Genomic DNA, 17821 nt, shown 5'->3' with positions numbered 1-17821 from the left:
AGAGATAGCATATGCTCACACGTATCTATAAAGTACTGCAAAATATATACCTGAAAGCAGAAGTACACTAGAGTTTGCAGTGAGTACCTCCCTAACACTTCCTCTCCACTATTCCAAGCTTTGGGTCCATGATTGCTCAACAATTTGTTTGGCTTTGTATGTTAACTCTCTTTTCAGTCACCAGGTTCCAGATGTCATCAGGATGCCGGCTAGGCTTCCCTGGACTGAAGACCCCACAAATGTGTCCTGGAGCTCTGCTTCCTCAGAGACCCACCCTAATAGGGAAAGAGAGGCAGACTGGGAGTATGGACTGACCAGTCAACACCCATGTTCAGCAGGGAAGCAATCACAGAAGCCAGACCTCCCACCTTCTGCAACCCACAATGACCCTGGGTCCATGCTTGCAGAGGTATAGAGAATGGGAAAGCTATCAGGGGAGGGGATGGGATATGGAGATTGGGTGGTGGGAATTGTGTGGAGTTGTACCCCTCCTACCCTATGGTTTTGTTAATTTATCCTTTCTTAAATAAAAATAATAATAAAAATAAAAATTAAAAATCAGGAAAAAAAATGAAGCAGCCTTCTTTGAATTAAAATATTGCAATCAAAAGTTTAAATGAAGAATAATAGGAATTTCTGCTAATGAAGATAGAGTGAAGAGAACAAAGGCTATATTCAGAGAAATTATAGCAAGGAATTTTTCTCACCTAGGCAATCTTCCAAACAAACTTCCTAGAAACAGAGTGTATAGCAGATACTTAAATACAGAGAGACCAACACAGATTCTAGGTGGCTGTGCACTGGGTTAATCACACATACTACAAAGAGCAAGGATCCCAGTTAGAGGTCCTGGCACCCAACCTGTAAGTTGGTCACTTCACAAGCATTGAAGGAGGTCTGAAGGTGTCTGTATTTCTCTCTCCCTCTATATCATTCCCTTTTCTCTCAATTTCTCTCTATGTTGTCCAAAAACATTAAAAAAATAGCTACAAGAGTAGTGGGTTTGTATTACAGGTAACAAGCTCCAGTTATAACCATGGAGGCAACATAAATAAATAAGTAAATAAATAAATAAATAAATAAATAAATAAATAAGATATATACAAGCAAAATTACCAAAACTAAAGGACAAGAAAATAATTTATCAGGTTTATATGGAATAGGAAGAAGTGATATACAAAAGTAATGTTATCAGGCTTTCAATATATGTTCAAAGAAAAGATAAACAGAGGCTTAATGTGAGAGGATGGAGCAATAGGTTACCAGAAAAAGGGCAAGAATATTAATTCTCTTTTCAGATAAAAAACACTTTCAGGTAAAGAAAGTAAGTAGAGATATAGATGGATATTACATAATGGTCAAATAATCAATACAAAAAAAAGACATAGCCATTATAAATATATGTGTTCCATATTCAAAGCACATAAATATATAGAACATGTACTCAATGAACTTAAGGAAGAAATTGACAGAAACATAGTAAGAGTAGGAGATATTAACACATTGCTTACAACAAATAATCAAATGGGAAATAACAATTTCAAATGAAACCAGAGAGGAAATTGACCTGATAGATATATACAGAACTTTCCACCCCCAAAAAAATGGGTACATATTCTCAAGTACACATGCATCATTCACAGAGATTGACCATATGATGAGCCAAAAAATAGAAGCCTAAGAAAATATGTGAATATTAAAATCATAAAATGCATCTTCAAAGACCATGATGGTGTGATGCTAGAAGTAAACCACAAAAAGAAAAACAAAACAAAAACAAAACAACAACAACAAAAAAAACTCCCCCAAAGTCTGGAGATTAAACAACATATTTCTGAATAACACATGGATCATTGAAGACATAAAAAAATAAACTAAGAATTTTCTAGGTATCAGTTAAATTAAAGAAACTAGTTATCTTTTTTTTTTTTTTTTTTTTTTTGGTGCGCCGCCCGGGAATCAAAACACCATTGGACACAGCAAAACAATTTCTTGAGAAGGAAATTTTTAGCAACATAAGAGAAGAAATCACTAATAAACCACCTAACAACCCAACTGAACCAATTAGAAACAGAACAACAAAGAGATCCAAAGGCTAGAACGAAACATGAAATAGTTAAAATATTAGCAGAAATCAACAAATTAGAAAGCAAGAAGACCATTAGGAAGATTAATGAAACCAATAACTGGTTCTTCAAAAGGATAAATAAAATAGATAAGTCACTAGCTACACTTACTAAAAGAAAAATAAAGTTATGATAGTTACTCATAAATTAGACAAGAAATATTACTACAGATGAGACAGAAATAAAAAGGATCATGAAAGACTATTAAGGACATCTATATAGAAATAAGTTCACCAACTTAGAAGAAATGGACATATTCTTAGAGCTATACGAACTGTCAAACTAGACACGATAAGAAGCAGATAAACTTAACAGAACAATCACTAGTTCAGAAAATGAAACAGTAATCAAAAGCCTTTTCAAGAACAAAAGCTTTGGTCCGGATGGCTATGCTAATGAATTTTATAAAACATTCAGTGAAGAACTAATACATTCTCCTCAAACTACTACTAAACACATTTTTTTCTTTATTGGGGGGATTAATAGTTTACACTCAACAGTAAAACACAGTAGTTTGTACATATATAACAATTATCAGTTTTCCACATAACAACTGAACCCCTCTAGGTCTTCCTCTGCAATCATGTTCTGGGACCTGACACATTTTATGAAGCTAATATCACTTGATCCCCAAAGCAGAAAAAGGCTCCACCAAAAGGAAAACTATAAAGTTATATTCCTCATGAAGATTGATGCAAAGATCCTCCACAAAGTCTTGGCTAACTGAATCCAATAACACATTAAGACAATAATCCATCAAGACTAAATATGACTCATCCCTAGGAAACAGAGATGGTTCAACATCCAGTCAAGCAATGTTATCCACTATATCAACAAAAAGGAAGATTAAAAATTACATTGTCTTATTAATTGATGCAGAAAAAGAATTTGAGAATTTCCAATACCTATTTATGATAAAGTTGCACCCTCAAGTAATTGTGAGTAGAAGAAAATTCCTCAACATATTAGCAGCTAGAAGTGACAAACCCACAGCTAACATTATAGTCAATGGGGATGAATTGAAAGCTTTCCCTCTAAAATCAGGAATTAGTTAATGATGTCCACTCTTACCACTTCTATTAAACATAGTCCTAGAAATCATTGCCATTGTAATCAGGCAAGACAGATATTAAAAGGATTCAAACTGGATAAAAGAAATTAAAATGCCCCTAGTTTCAGATTATATGTTGTTATACTTAGAAGGCCCCAAATCGTCTGTGAAAAAACTTCTGGAAACCATTAATAGCAAGTAAGTTAGCAAGGTACAAAATGAATACTCATAAATATGTGACATTTCAGTATACAAAAGATGGGACAGAAGAAAGGGAACTCAAGGAAGCAATTCCATTTACAATTAAATTTAAAAAAGAAAAAATATCCAGAAATAAATCTAACGAAGGTAAAGGACTTTTTCAATGAAAACTGTAAGATACTTTTAAAAGAAATAGAAGATGACACAAAGAAATGGAAGAGCATCCCCTATTCCTGGATTGGAAGAATAAATATCATTAAAATGTCAATCCTGCCAAAAGCAATCTATAGACCCCTATTAAAATCCCAACAAAGGGACAGATAGCATAGTTCAATCTCATGCTTGGGGCTCTGAAGTCCCAGATTAAATGCCTTGCACCACCATAAGCCAGAGCTGATAAGTGCTCTGGTAAATATATTTTCCTAATGACATATTTCAAGTAAATTGAACAAGTTATAAAAAAATATGGAACTATAAAAAACCATACATAATAAAAGTTCTCCTGAGGAGAAATAAGAAAAATGGAGGAAACACAATTTTTTACTTCAGCTCATGTTACAAAGCAATAGTAGTTAAAATAGTGTGGTATTGGGTCAATATTGGACATATGGACAAATGGAAAAGGACTAAGATCCCAGAACTAAAGTTAGACATGTATGGATAGGCACATTATATAAAATAAAGTGACCAAAACTTCCCAGTAGGGGGTAGGGGGAAGTAGCTTTAACAAATGGTGTTGGGTGAATGGGACAACCACATGCAGAAAAATAACACTAGACCAACATCTAATACCATGCACCAAAATTAAATCAAAATGGGTCAAATATATGTGTATTAGACCTGAAACCCTGAAACTATAAAATGCATAGAAGAATACATTGGTGACACAGTACAGGACCTTAATGTTAAAGACCTATTTAGAGATTTCACCATATGGGCAAGGGAAGCAAAAACAAAAATGAATAAATGGAACTATATCAAATTAAAAACACTATTTTCATATCAAAAGAAAATTCCATAATGATAAACAGGAAACACAGCAAACAGGAAAAAAATATTTGTACACTATACTTTTGACAGGTCGTCGATATCAAACATCTATAGAGAACTCATACAGCTAAACAAAAAATAATAATAGTAATAATAACAACTCAATAAAAGGGCAGATAATATGAATTGATGGTTCTCTAATGAAGAGATACATATGGACCACAGACATATGCAGAAATTCACTGATCATCAGAGAACTGCAAATTAAAACCACATTGAGATTCCACCTGGCACCAGTGAGAATGGGCTCCATCAATGTAACAAGAGGAGATAAGAATTAGAGAGGATGTGGAGAGAAAGGAACTCTACTATACTTCTGGTGGGAATGTAAACTGGCAGAATCACTGTGGAGAACAGTATGGACAATCTTTAAACAAATACAGATTGAAATAGCATATCTCCCAGAAATTCCACTGCTAGGTGTAATAACAGTGATTCATAGGGATATATGCATCTCTATGTTCATAAAAGCTTTATCTATAGTAGCAAAAACCTGGAAACAACTAAAGTACCCTTTGACAGATGACTGGATAAAAAAAAAGTTATGGGACATATACTCAGCAGAGTATTATTCAGCAATAAAAAAGATGATGTGGTGTCCTTTAGGATAAAGTGGATGGAACTAGAGAAGATAAATGCTTAGCAAAGTAAGTAATGAGGTGAAATACAGTTACAGGGGTATAACTTGGAGTATCAGTGTCTCAGTTATAAATGTATTTTTTGCAGAACCATATGCACTCTTCCCAGTAGTACAATGTCTTGAGATCATAAATAAGGATTGAATAAATGGAGTGAATATTTTTTTCTCATTTAAAACAAAGATATTGGGCAGGGGTAGATAACATAGTGGTTATGCAAAGAGACTGACATGCTTGAGGCTCCGAAGTCCCAGGTTAAATCCCCTGCACCATCATAAGTCACAGCTGAGCAGTGCTCTGGTATTTCTCTGTGTCTTTCTCTCTCTGCAGCTCTCTCAAAAATAAAATAAAATACTCAAAACAAAGATATCCAATTAGAAGCTTAAAGTTCAGATCTGTCTTATAGACATGTTTTATTTAGTTCACCTACTTTAATCACAAATAGATTTCAGGTTTTAAATATATATATATTACTAGCATCAGTTGAAGCAGAAAGATATGGTAACAATTTGGCTGTATTTCTGTGTCACAGTGTGCAGAGAGACCCAACAAAAGCACATTGTTGTCTGTTGGCCTCAGTCACCACCATTCTTTATTATTTACTACTTTCCCTCAATATCTTTTCATCCACTCACCTCTGTAGCAATGGAGTTTCAAGGCAATTAAAATAAGAACATACTAATTTACCATTTTGATTACTGTGACATCCATTAAGTAAAGCTTTTTAGTTCAAATGAATGAACTGCTCATCAATGTAAGCAGCCTCATTGTGATCTGGGCTTCCCAGGGCAGCATTGATCCATCGCTTGCCAAATGTCAATGTATGTACACTATATTTAATGCATGATAAATCCCCAGGTCAAAAAGTTAATAATAAGTCCTGAAGGAAAAGAAAAATTGCTTAGAGGCACTGAAATTGATGACTTCACAAGAGGGTAAGAACAGTTTGGTTAGGGAAAGGAGATGCTGAACACAATGGCCAGATGTACACACCAAGCCTGGTTGGCTATTCAGTCCACTCAGAATAATCTCAATGATTATAACTTTCTTTTGAAAATGACAAATAAATATAGCAGTAGTAAGTTCTAGAACTTGTGGTGAAAATGTAAGTGCTTTTTTTTTTCTAATTAATAACGGTGGTATATATATATATTTTTTTTTTCTTAGAAATCTCTTAGAGAAAAAAGAAGTTCTGAAAACTTAACCAGCACTTAGTATAACCTACAAACATTTACTGAATATAATTTTCCTTTTCAAAACTGGGATAAGATGAAAGTACAACAAAAACCTAGAAGGTCCAGGTGGTGGTGAACCTGGTTAAGCACACACATTACAATTCTCAAAGACATGGGTTTTAAATCCCTGGTCCCCACCTGCAGAGGGGAAGCTTCCCAAGTGATGAAGCAAGTCTGTAAGTGTCTCTCTGTGTCTTTCCCTCTCTCTACTTCCTACTCCTCTCTCAATTTATCTCTGCTCTATCCAATAATGAGTACATAAGAACATTAAGTACATAAGAACATTAAAAATAACTCAAACCGGCTGGTTTCTATAATTAAACATGAGATATCTTGAGAAGTAATTTAAATATACTGCTGTTTTCAGAGTTTTTTTTTTTTTCTTTGTATAGATGTTCAAAGCAGTAACTTCAAATGAAAATACTTTAGTTTTCTGTGGCATTGATCTCTTTTTAATACTTGTAAATGACATTCAAGAAGAGAGCATTCAATGCTTCAGCATACCTAATGTCCTATGTATTTTATGTCACAAAAAAGTACTTTAATAATTATTCAGTAACTGTGATTTTATTTCCTCTTCCTCTTCACAGAACCTAGTGAGAAGATAGTAAAAGATAATCACTGATTTTTTTTTTTCACTCTGCCTTACTAGTTTCCATTCTTGTTCTCAAAAGATAGCACTATATTCCTATTTAAGGTTGTGGAAAACGTGTTATTTTAATTTACAGAGTTGCAATTGGGACAACAAAATAAGGGAAATAATAGACTGAAACAGCAAGTTGGAATTATTGTTTAAAATGACCTAGAAACACAATAGAAATTTCTAGATTGTTTCATGTTGTAAGAGAATATATGTAGGTAGCTCCTTACAAAATATACCTTATTTAGGGCTGGGAATATAGCACAGCAATTTACATAGCAGACTTTTTGCCTGAGGCTCTGAGGCACCAGAGTCAGTCCTTGACACTGCAAACAGCTCTAAAGGAGCAGTGCTCTGGTTAGAATAAAGAGGAAAATCAGGGGATGGAGGAATAATTCACAGGGCAGGGCCTATGGCTTGCATAAGGGCCAATCTGGAGAAGTTCCAGTGTACTGGGATGAAAAATTTAGCCCAGAGTTGTGATGCACAAGTGAAGGGAAAGCTAAATAAACAAACAAAATAATAAATAAAACTCTTATCTGCAGAAGAAATAGAGAATCCACAGGCAAATAAATGAAGAGAAAACCTCTGCTAGTGGTGGACTATCACTTCCACATTCCAGTATCTCTGACTGGAAACCTTAGTGCACTCTAATTGTAGCCAGCCTGCTCTCAGCTTTTGATATTGTCAGCCTTTGACTGATTTTTTTTGTAACCAATCATCTTGTTCCCCACCCAGCTTGAAAAAGATAAAAGATTGGGTGCAGAGGTAGAAAGATTTCAGACCTGGTAAGAATGGAACTGAAACCCATTAATGAGAATTACTCCCTGCCTTCCATGAGGTCTTGAGGTCTCATTCTCTGGATACATTTGAGCTAGAGCACAAACTTTTTTTTTTTCTTGTAACAAAAGCAATATAGAACTAACTAACTAACTACCTAAATAAATACAAATAAATAAATGGATAAATAAAATATTCAAAACAAAGAGAAAAATATTGTAGAGTATAAACAATACACTCAAATGAGAATAATAAAATATAAGAGAATTGCCATGAAATCTTACTATTAGCTTGAAGTTTTAATATTAGTAAATGAGGTCATGTTTTAAATTATAATGACAGTAATGTGCCCTGTTCTACCTAAGGGTAAAGTCATGTTAAGTATGAACTTACTCCAACATGTAAAATCGTTTCTCATGTTTGCTGACATAGCCTCACAAATCAATAGAAAACACACAATTTAATTGCAGATTAAGATGTCTATTTAGTGTGTAGGCACACTGCCTTTTTGCAATTTGTGTATATTTTCATTTCTCTCTTAGGCACATTGGAGTTTGGTGCACATATAGAAAACCCTACAAATTATAAGTTATATATAACACTAAAAGTGAACATACAGCCATCGTTTATCAAGATGAAGACGTAGAACATCAAGTTCAATAGAAGAGTCTCCATTCCACACTTTGCTTTGCCTGGGGTCAAAGGAAAGCAAGAAGTAGGTGTTACCTTGTATCTAATTTCTCTCCCTCTTTGCTGAAAATGCAAGATTGCTCAGGCTAAGCAGCTGTTTTTCCTCTCTGATTGCTGGTGACATTTGCTGTTGTTTGGAGCTTTTGGAAAAAATAAAATAAACATTCTTGCTATTAGTTGATCAGAAAGAATAATCTCAATATTAGTGAACCTTGCAAAAACATTTTCCCAAGTTGTGTATCAATTTACATTGCATCCATCATTATTGGGTTCCCTTCTGTACCATATCCTCACCAAGACTTAAAATAATCTCTTAAAAAGTCCATGCAGTCCTGGGAAAATAGCTCACCTGGAGACTATGCCTGCTTTGCTGTGAACACAAGCCAAGTACCAGCCCAGTCTGCAATATACTTTGAGGGCTCTGGTTCTAATTTCTCTCTCTCTCTCTCTGCCTTTCTGCCTAAAGAAGTAAATAAATAAATACACAAAGTCTATTTAGGTCTAGCCATTGCATGATGGTGTTAGTTTCTGATTTTCATCTGTAGGTATATCATTACCAGTTGGTGTTGAAATTCTTTAGATAAGCATGGTCATGAGGAGGATTCCGGAAGATGGCGGAATGAGAAACTGCTAGTGGCTTGAGCTCCGACAACATCTACTGGAAATGGTAGGAATTTGCCTTTAGCAGCACAGTCAATAAGGGGTCCTAGCGGTGACACCAAGGAGGTGACTATAACTCAGTTTGGGTTAGAAAATAGAGTAAAAAGAAAGGAAAAAAAGTTTTTTTTAAATTATTATTCCTGAAGCACACCTCTGAACCCCCCCCCCCATAACCAGTCCCTGGTGGCCAGAGATCTGCTCCTAGCAGGCTCCCCTGCTGAGCTTCTTTCTTTACCAAGATTCCTGTCCCACCAGGAGGTGTCATGCATTCTAATTCTATTCCTTTCTGAAACCTTTTTTCTTTCTAAGTGACCAGTTCCAGCTATAAATATTCCACCAAGCAGAGCCTTATTCAGACATGGAAAGACCCCACCAGGGGTATTTTTTTTTTTTTTTTTTTTTTTTTGCTTTATTTTCTCAACAATCAGCTGTCTCTGCTCAGGGGGTCCGAAGCAATCTGGAGCCATTGAAACTGAAGACAGGACAGATTTTTTACTCTGTTCTATTTTATTATCAATAGTAGATAAACATGTATCCCTTTGCCCCCTCTCCTTCAGGTGGATCAGAATTAACTCTTAGTGTATATTCCATTGCTAGGGTACTGGCTGTCTTATCCACTGCTAAAGTAACTTGTTTCACTCTTCCTACCTTCCCTACCCACTCCCCCTGCCTAACTAATTAAATGATAAATAAATAAATAACTCTTTCCTTTCACTGCTCTTTTATTACTGTTCTTTTTCTTATAATTTTCTTTTCTCTATCTCTCTCTCTTTTTCTTCTTCTTTTTCTCATTCTTGTCATCCTTTATTCCTTCCTCCTTCAGCTTTCTGAATTCACTGATACACATTTGGGAACTATTTTGGGGAAGAAATCTGACTCAGAGTGGACTCTCTCTGCATGTATCTCTGCTTTACTTCCCTTTATCCTCTGGATACCCCTAGAATATACAGTAGATAGTAGATTTGCATAACTGTCTATTCCTACTATCATTATGGGGTGCAGAAGGTGGAAGGTCTGGCTTTTGTAATTGTTTCTCTGCTCGACATGGGTGTTGGCAGGATGATCCATACTCCTGGTGTGTCCCTGTCTTTTCCAGGTGGAATAAGGCTCTGGAAAGGTGGGGGTCCATGGTACATTGGTGAAATCATCTGTCCAGGGAAGTCAGGTGTCATCATGATAGCATCTTCAACTTGGTGGCTGAAAAAACAGCAAGATATAAAGCAGAACACATTATTTAATAGTCAGGAAACTAAAGTAAGAATATAGCAGATGACTTTTGTCAGTCAGTGGCACACCTGGTTAAGTGCACACACTACATTGTGCAAGCATATGGGTTCAAGCTCCTGGTCCCCACCAGCAGGAAGAAAGCTTTATGGGTGGTGAAGTAGAGTTGTAGGTTTCTTTCCTTCTCTATCTCCCCCTCCCCTTTCAATTTTTCTTTGACTCTATCCAGCAGTAAATAAAAAACACAAATAAAAAAGTTTTAATTATTTATTGATGGAAAAGGTAGGAGAGAGAGAGAAAAAGAACCAGACATCACTCTGGTGCATGTGCTGCTGGGGACTGAACTCTAGAACTCATACTTTTGCTTTATCCACTGTACCACCTTCCAGACCACCGAGCCTTATATATAGAACACAACCTGTTTCTTTTTGATATTCAGTAATTACTTGTTCTTTATGGATATAAATCAATTTTGGGGTAAAATATATATTTTCTCACTCAATGGCTCATACACACTCTCTTAATGACTTACCTAAAAAGCAAAAATAAAAATAAAATTATGATTGAGTTCAATTATCACAATTTATCTTCAGTAACCACTGGGTTTTCAGTCAGTTTAAAATGCGGCTAGTCCAAAGCAATAAAATTGTATTATATTCAAGAAGTGTTGTTGTTTTAGTATTTAAATATCAGTAGATCAAAATCAGTTTGGAATTGATCTCCAGTACTATGTGAGGTTTGTAGGTTTTCATTTTTCCTTTGCAAGTATATAATTAAACTAGCAGCATTTAATGAAAATAACATTTTTGTCACAACTTTATTGAATTACCTTTACCTTAAACCAGGCCCATCTCTGCACAATTTATTATGTCCTTTTACTCCATGTCTTCTTGATGAAAATTTGTTGAGTGTGCTGTAACTCTTGATAACAGTTATATGTCTAATAACCATATTCTTTCCCTGAAGAGTATCTTCACTATTCCTTATTATCTAATTCTACATGAAGTAAAATCAGTCAGTCAACTTCAATGCTGTGATGTTTATTGATATTGCATTGAATATATAGTTTCATTTGTGGAGATCTGACAAATTTACAATATTTTCTTCACTAAATAATTCTTTCTTAGTGTGTTAGGGGGAAGTGAACCAGCACATGCTTCTCCAACATTTAAAAATTCTGTCATACATTATCTCAACAAAGAAAGCAGAGAGAGAGAGAGAGAGAGAGAGAGAGAAAGAGAAACTCTCTTACATATTGATGGGTTGCTTGCCTAAGGCTGGGAGCCCAAGGTGGGGGAGGCAGTGAGAGTGAGAGAATTCTCAAAAAGCAGCTTACTCACATGGTGCCCTAAGCAGAACATTCACATATTATGCCTAGAAAGAGAGAGAGAGAGGGAAGAGCTGAGAGAGGACTAAGAGGGGGCTGAGATCACTTTTATTGAGATGGCTTTGCTTTCAGAGAATGGGATGGACTGTGGGAAGAAAGGGAGGCTGGGCACTGTTGCATTGTTATGTGGAAAACTGAGAAATGTTATGCAAGTAAAAATTATTGTATTTACTGTAGAATGTAAAATCTTAATCCTCCAATAAAGGAAATTAAAAAAAAAAGAAGCACCATTGCATTCCTGGGATAAATCCCATTTGGTCATGATGAACAATCTTTTTGATAAGCTGCTGTATCTGATTGGCCAAGATCTTGTTTAATAATTTGGGATCTATGTTCATCAGAGATATTGGTCTGTAGTTTTCCTTTTTTTGTTGTGTCTCTGTCTGCTTTTGGTATCAGGGTGATGTTGGCTTCATAGAAGGTGGAAGGGAGTGTTCCTGTTTCTTCAATCTTGTGGAAAAGCTTTAGAAGTATGGGTATTAACTGTTTCTTGAAGGTTTTGTAGAAATCATTTGGGAATCCATCTGGTCCAGGACTTTTGTTGTTGGGGAGATTCTTTTTTTTTATTTAAAATTTTTTTTAATTAATTTTATTTTTGAGAGAGATGCAGAGAGAGAGACACACACACACACAGAGAAACACCAGAGTACTGATCAGCTCTAGATCATGGTGGTGCGGGGGATTGAACCTGGGACTTAGGAGCCTCAGGCATGAGAGTCTGTTTGCATAACCATTATGCTGTCTCCCCCACCCGGGGAGATTCTTAATAACAGTTTCGATTTCTTTGTCTGTGATTGGTGCATTTAGGTTTTGTAGTTCTTCTTGGATCCATTTCTTCCAGATTTTCTAGCTTGGTGGCGTATAGTTCCTCATAGAAGTTTCACATGCTTTTCTGTATTTCTGTGGTGTCAGTTGTCATATCTCCTCTATCATTTACAATTCTGTTAATTTGACTCTTCTCCCTTTTTTATTTAGTGAGTCTGGATAGGGGTTTGTCAATCTTGTTTAATTTTTCAAAGAAGCAACATTTGGCTTCACTGATCTTTGTATGGTTCTCTTATTTTTTATGTTGTTTATTTCTGCTCTAATTTTATGATTTCTATCCTTCTGGTTGCTTTAGGGTGCCTTTGTTCCTCTTCCTCTAAGTCCTTAAGGTGTGCCATAGGGTCGTTTATTTGAGCTTTTTCTTGTTCTTTTATATGTGATTGTATGGCTATGAGTTTCCCTCTCAATACTGCTTTTGTGTCCCAAATATTTTGATAGGTTGTATCTTCATTTTCATTTGTTTCTGGGAACATTTGAAATTCTTGCTTGAGTGACTCTCTGACCCAGTGGTTCTTAAGCCATATGTTGTTCAGTTTCCAATTTCTGTGACTTTTAATAATATTATGTTTGAATCTGCCCAACAACAAAATTACTAGACCAGATGGCTTCACAAACACCAAAATATTAAACATGATCCTGGCCATTCAGATACAGCAGTATATCAAAAAGATTGTTAATCATGACTAAGTGGGATTTATCCCAAGAATGTAAGGCTGGTTGAACATACATAAGCCAATCAATGTAACTTACCACATCAATAAAAGCAAAGCCAAAAACAACATGGTTATCTCAATAGATGCAGAAAAAGCCTTTGACAAAATCCAACACCCATCCATGCTCAAAACTCTACAAAAAAATGCAAATAGATGGGAAATTCCTCAAGATAATGGAATCCATTTATAGAAAACCTACAGCCAACATCATACTTAATGGACAGAAGCTGAAAGCATTCCCCCTCAGATCAGGGACTAGACAGGGCTGTCCACTATCACTCTTCAACATAGCATTGGAAGTTCTTGCCATAGCAATCAGGCAAGAGAAAGAAATCAAAGGAATACAGAGTGGAAGGGAAGAAGTCAAGCTCTCACTATTTGCAGATGACATGCTGGTATACATAGAAAAACCTAAAGAATATAGCAGAAAACTACTGGAAGTTGTTAGGCAATATAGCAAGGTGTCAGGCTACAAAATCAATGTACAAAAATCAGTGGCATTTCTTTATGCAAACACTAAAACTGAAGAAGACATCCAGAAATCACTCCCATTCACCCTTGCAGCAAAATCAATAAAATACCTAGGAATAAAGCTGACCAAAGAAGTGAAAGACCTGTATACTGAAAACTATGAGTCACTATTCAAGAAAATAGAAACTGATACCAAGAAATGGAAAGACATCCATGCTCATGGATCAGAAGAACAAATACCATCAAAATGGTATTTATTCAGAGCCATGTTGAGCTGCGACATGGAGAAGAGAGAGAGGAGATCCGGAGCGAAGAGGGAACACAAATCTTTATTTGCACTGGCACCTCAGAGTTGGGTGAGAGAGAAGCAGGTTGGGCCACATGGAGGTAGCAAAAATGGCCGCCTCATGCAGTAACCTTTCCTGCATCTAAACACTGAAGTGAAGAGCCAGCAAGAGAGAGAGGTGCAGAAGAAGAAGGGCTTTTATGGGAGTAGCTCTCGTGAGAATGGGAAGGGGGAGGAGTAACCATGGCATTCCAGGGTAGGATAATAACTCTCATGAGAATGGGAAGGGGCAGGAGTAACCAGAGCACTGCAAGTATTGCGGGGAATAGACAATGACCTGAGGGCACAACAAGATGGAACAGGTGCTCTGAGAATGTCCCAACTCTTGCAGGAACTAGCAATAGCCTGAGGGGACAACATGGCAGATGTGACTGCATCTGAACAATTTCCCAGCAGAGCCATATACAAACTTAATCGGATACCCATCAAATTTCCACCAAGCTTCTTTAAGAGACTAGAACAAAAACTACAATCATTTATCTGGAACCAGAAAACACCTAGAATTGCCAAATCCATCTTGAGAAAAAGCAGCAGAAATGGAGGTATCATACTCCCAGATCTCAAACTATATTATCAGGCCATCATCATCAAAACGGCCTGGTACTGGAACAAAACTAGGCACACAGACCAGTGGAACAGAATTGAAAGGCCAGAAATAATTCCCCACACCTATGGACATCTAATCTTTGATAAGGAGGCCCAAAGTATTATATGGAACAAATCGGCTCTCTATAATAAATGGTGCTGGGAAAACTGGATTGTAACATGCAGAAGAATGAAATTGAATCACCTTATCTCACCAGAAACAAAAATCAACTCCAAATTGATCAAGGACCTGGATGTTAGACCAGAAACTCTCAATTACTTAGAGGAAAACATTGGTGGAACACTTTCCCACCTAAACTCAAGGGCATCTTTGATGAAATAAACCCAATTGCAAGGAAGACTAAAGCAGAAACAAACCAATGGGGCTGCATCAAATTGAAAAGCTTCTACACAGCCAAAGAAACTATCACACAAACAAAGAGACCCCTCATAGAATGGGAGAAAATCTTCACATGCCATACATCAGACAAGAGACTAATCACCAAAATATACAATGAGCTCAGCAAACTTAGCACCAAAAAAGCAAATGACCCCATCCAAAAATAGGCAGAGGATATGAACAAGACATTCACTTCAGAGGAGATCCAAAAGGCTAGCAAACATATGAAAAATTGCTCCAGGTCGCTGATTGTCAGAGAAATGCAAATACAGACAACACTGAGATACCACCTCACTCCTGCGAGAATATCATACATCAAAAAGGACAGCAGCAACAAACGCTGGAGAGGCTGTGCAGGCAGAGGAACCCTTCTGCACTGCTGGTGGGAATGTAAATTGGTCGAGCCTCTGTGGAGAGCAGTCTGGAGAACTCTCACAAGGCTAGACATAGACCTTCCATATGTGCACAGAGGAACCCAGAGGAAAAACCCTTCTCTAAGGATATTCTTTTTTCAATCTTTTTCTCTTTATTTGAAAGAGCAAAAAGAAATTGAGATGGGAGGGGCAGATAAAGAGATAAAGAGAGAGGGCCCTGCAGCACTGCTTCACCAGTCTCAAAGCCTCTTCCATACAAGTCGGTACTGGGGGCTTCAACCCAGATCCTAGTGCATGGGAATGTGTGCACTGAACAGGGTGTGCCACTGGCCAAGGTCAGAATTCTGCTGATAGTCCTCATCAGGGAGGCTGGCAGCTGCACACCCAGCCCTTTCATTGCTGATGTCTTCAGCCAAAGCCTGGTGGCTGAGGTTTTGCTCTGCTTTACTCTTGGAACGGATTTATTTCATTAACCTGGCAGAAACCATATGCAGCATTTATGCCACCGCACTCACAAAGCTTCCCCATCTCCCCAACCCGTACAGATGGGGGCCTGGGCTTGAACCTTGGTCCTCGCCCATACTCAAGCGTGTGCTCTCCTGCGTGTGCCTTTGCCTGGTCCTGAAAATCATCCTTTTTGAATACTAGATGATGACATGACTCTTTGAAGGCTAACTCCTGAGGGCAGTGGATTTTGAACTAAGGTTTGCCAGGGAAACATTGCACAGGTCCTTCCTCCCTGGCTTAGAATGGAGTCAGGACCATTTAGCGCCATCAGCAGGCAGCTCTTTCAAGCTCCTCCCCCTGAAGAGCAACTGCACCAGCATTGTGAACCAATGAGATGTCACTGCAGCTCAAGCCTATGTGGGATTGGTCCACAGCGAGCCACACGCTCAGGAGGAGACATTGTGATGTCATGCCCGCTGAACCCTATATAAGGCCCTGAGCAGGCTGAGCCTTTGGTCTTGATCACTCAGGAAGCTGCCATAGTGATCTGCAGTTGACCGGGACCAGAGCAAGCTCACCTTCGCATGACCGCTTCCACTCCGCACCTACCTGTTTCCACTCTTGTCTCCTCTCTCTTCCTCTATCTCTACCTCTCTCCCTTCCTTCCTTCTCTTTCTTTTCTGTCCCCTTACCCTCCTCTCCCTTCCCACTCCTTCCCTTCCCACCCTTTCTCTTCCCTCCCATACTCCTCCTTCCCCTCTCCCTCCATTCCTCCACCTCCTGCCCCCTCCCTTCTTCCTCCTCTACCTCCTCCCTCCTCATCCTGCTCTCCTCCTCCCCTCCGCCCCCACTCCCTTGCTCATATTTATGTAGATAGCTGTATACCTGTTTGTTTTCGAGTAGAGTGAGTAGAGTTTAGCTGTTTATACATATATTTTTTTGAGGGTGGGGGTGGTTATCATATTAGTTATAGTTATTGTTGTTGTTGTTGTTGCGGGATATTAGATTTAGTGGGTGGGGGTGGTTCTTGGGTTAGTGTTAGAGTCCCTCTCCCTGAGCCGTTTTTTAGAGAGAGCAGGCAGGACTCTCACTATGCCAGCTCCTGTGAGGCCTGGCAGTCAACGGTCAACATTGGGCCACTCTGGTGGCCTACAAGTGACATCTGGCCCGCTTGTAGGTCACCATAGGCTGACTGAGGCCCAGGTCAAGACCTGGGAGGTTGATACGAGTCAACTGCCTGATTGTAAGGTCCAGCAGCTCCTCCGAGGGCTAGAGGTGCTGGGGACCTTCCAGCACCCCAACATCCTGAGTCTCCTGGGTGTGGTGGAGGAGGCCCAAGGCATCCTTGTAGTGGAGGAGCTGGCCCAAGGGCAGGACCTGGCCACACTCCTGCTCCAGCGACCCCTCCTGGCCGAGGCCAAGGCCCGCAGCCTGCTGAGGCAGATCACGTTCGTTGTCCAGTGCTGCCACAGCTGGGATCTCAGCCTCGGGGACCTGAATGCCAAGTATGTGCTGATGACTGAGGAGGGGAGAGTGAAGCTCTCTGTCGTGGAGGCACTGGTGGGCAGTGTGGGAGTGGCTCTGGACATGGCCTGGGGGCAGCCCGTCTTCATGGCTCTGGAAGTCCTGCTGGGGCAGCGCCCCTCAACCGCCAGTGACCTCTGGTGCCTGGGAGTCCTCCTCTACCAGATGACTTTGGGAACCCTCCCCTTCCTGGGGAAAAACTTCAAGGTGGAGGAGGACAAAATCCTTCGAGGGGCCCTCTACATCCCCTATTCCACCCCTTTTATCTTATGCCACCTCTTCAGGAGACTACTCCACCAGGACCCCAGGCAGCGGGGCACCACCCAGGACATCCTAAGGCACCCTTGGACCTCACACCAAGAGTTTGTTACAATCAGAGTGAGGCCCAAAGGGTGCCCCCAGGAGGAGGATGGTCCGAGGTGCCCTGCAGAGTCTGGGTCTGCACTGGGGACTG

General features: G+C 38.7%; 1 long non-coding RNA gene across 1 annotated transcript in view; it reads right to left on the bottom strand.

Annotated features, from left to right (window-relative positions):
• LOC132537689 (uncharacterized) overlaps positions 1 to 17821 on the bottom strand; it is a 90087-nt gene that overhangs the window by 13865 nt on the left and 58401 nt on the right. Inside the window, exon 2 of the long non-coding RNA XR_009549150.1 lies at positions 8448 to 8551. This is a non-coding gene — a long non-coding RNA (uncharacterized LOC132537689). The remainder of the gene's footprint in view (positions 1 to 8447; positions 8552 to 17821) is intronic.

This window comes from Erinaceus europaeus, chromosome 3 (assembly GCF_950295315.1).
Source record: "Erinaceus europaeus chromosome 3, mEriEur2.1, whole genome shotgun sequence".
Classification (NCBI taxonomy): domain Eukaryota; kingdom Metazoa; phylum Chordata; class Mammalia; order Eulipotyphla; family Erinaceidae; genus Erinaceus; species Erinaceus europaeus.
Note: the sequence above shows the minus strand (reverse complement) of the source record. Positions and strands in the feature narration are given on the sequence as shown.